General features: G+C 41.3%; 1 protein-coding gene across 1 annotated transcript in view; it reads left to right on the top strand.

Annotated features, from left to right (window-relative positions):
- Positions 1 to 2500, top strand: part of LOC119578982 (BMP-binding endothelial regulator protein-like) — a gene marked incomplete in the record, with an annotated part of 108766 nt that overhangs the window by 952 nt on the left and 105314 nt on the right.

Here is a 2500-nt window from a genome sequence, read left to right as displayed (position 1 = left end):
GCGGCGCCATCAGATCCGACAGTCACCTGTCATGAGGCGTGACAGTCTGGAGCTTTTTAACGTCTTGTTGTCATTTCTTTATTGTAATTTCTTTGTTTTGTCACACGCCAGAGCCACGGCGTCGAGGTTCGCGTATCCTCCTTCTCTTCCTTATTTTCTTACGTGACCTCATCTCGGTCCTCGTCTCGTGACGTCACTAAGGAGGCCAAACCACCTCGGTCCTAAACTAGTGACGTCACAAAAAAGACAAACCACCTCGGTCCTAAATTCGTGACGTCACAAAGGAGGCCAAACCACCTCGGTCCTATTCTCATGACGTCACAAAGGAGGCCAAACCATCTCGATCCTAATCTCGTGACGCCATCAGCCCTTATCACCGCTGCAGACCAGCGTCACTCCTGTCACACCATGTCACTGTCACTGTCTGTCACTGTCACTCATATCTCTCACGTCGAGGAATCATTTTTCACTCATGTCATCGCCTCGTGGTCATCGTTCACCCGACATCACCACAACGGCTCATAATCACTCATGTCATCACCAGCATCCGAACGAAAGCGAAGTTAAATGCAAAGTCAGAGTTTAAAAAAAGTTTAAATATTTTAGTTAAAGTTAAAAGGTCAATAACATCGGAGTTAAAGTTGACGTCGATGACAAAAAGTCAAAGCTAAAATCAAAGTAAAATTAACTTTATTAGGAGTGTGTCTCAATGCGAGGCGAAGGCAGAAACCACAGGGCAGAGAGTGACCCTGAATCGCCATCTGTAATCGGCATTATCATTTTCATTATAGTCGTCGTTATCATTATCGCTATCATTGCTATTATTATTATTATTATTATTATTATTATAATTATTATTATTATTATTATTAGTAGTAGTAGTAGTAGTATCACCATCATCATCATCATAATAACCACCACACCACCACCACCATCACCACCACCATCACCACCACCACACCACCAAACCACCACCACCACCATTCACCACCACCACCACCACCACCACCACCATTCACCACCACCACTTACCACTATCACTATCATCCTCATCCTTATCCTTATCCTTATCCTTATCCGTGGCGTCTCCTGCCTTGGGAATTCACAGGCCGAGCAGGCGACGTCGGGCGCGGACGGTCAACTCTCTTTCATATCTCTCTCGCTTCCTGACTTTCTTTCCGCGGCTGTGTCATGTCGTAAGACATGCTGGGCATGAGTAAGCTTTGTAGAGCTTTATGCTGCGTGGATGTCTTGGTTTCGCTGAGAATCTCCTTGATTCGTAAGCGTTGTTGTGTATATACGCGTACGGTACATGCATGGGTATACGAGTCTATACGCATACAGGGATACGCATATGTACATGCGCATGATCGCGCGAATACACACACACACACACACACACACACACACACACACACACACACACACACACACACACACACACACACACACACACACACACACACACACACACACACACACACACACCTTCATATATACTTACAAGGCATCGACATTTCTTAAACAAATGAACTAAACAGTAAACAAATAAATTAACTTACTGTGTCTTTTGTTCAAACCTGTTTTCTTGTTATTTTCGTCTGTTTTGATTCCTGTTCATATATCAAAGAGAGCGGTGGTTGTCCATACATTTTTTTTTTCATGTATTCAGATATCTGCTCAAATCAAACACGTTCGCGATATGTTGTTTAATATATATTTGGGTATCTATATGTTGTTATTGTTATTATTATGTTATTATTATTATTGATATTATTATTATTATAATTATCATCACCATCATCATCATCATCATCATCATCATCATCATCATCATCATCATCATCATCATCATCATCACAATCACCACCACCACCACCAACCACCACCACCACCACCACCAATCACCACCACCACCACCTCCACCACCACTACCACCACCAACCACCACCACCACCACCACCACCACCACCACCACCACCACCAACCATCAACCACCACCACCATTTTATCCCTACCCTGTTCACATATTGTAAATTCTGTTCGCATCCAAACCCCGCATCGTGTCGTGAAGTTCTGAATCATTGATGCAAATAATGACAAGCAGAGCGAGGGAATTAACGATAAATATAATTTAACAGGGTTCGGATAAATTCGCTCTCTCTCGTGGCAGAAGTTATAGCTATCTGTCTATCTATCTATTCATCTGTATGTCTGTTTATTTCTCCATTTATTCATTTGTCTGTCTATTCGTCTGTCTATCCATTTATCAGTTTGTCTGTTTATCCGCCTGTCTATGTATTCATCTATCAATCTGTCTATCCATCTATCTGTCTATATATTTATCTATCTGTCTATATATTCATCTATCTATCTGTCTATCTATCTCTATATATTCATCTATCTATCTGTCTATCCATCTATCTGTCTTTATCCATCTATCTGTCTACCTATTTTTCTATATAACTATCTATTTATCTATATATTTATATATATGTAT

Source organism: Penaeus monodon, chromosome 11 (genome assembly GCF_015228065.2).
Source record: "Penaeus monodon isolate SGIC_2016 chromosome 11, NSTDA_Pmon_1, whole genome shotgun sequence".
Lineage (NCBI taxonomy): Eukaryota > Metazoa > Arthropoda > Malacostraca > Decapoda > Penaeidae > Penaeus > Penaeus monodon.
Note: the sequence above shows the minus strand (reverse complement) of the source record. Positions and strands in the feature narration are given on the sequence as shown.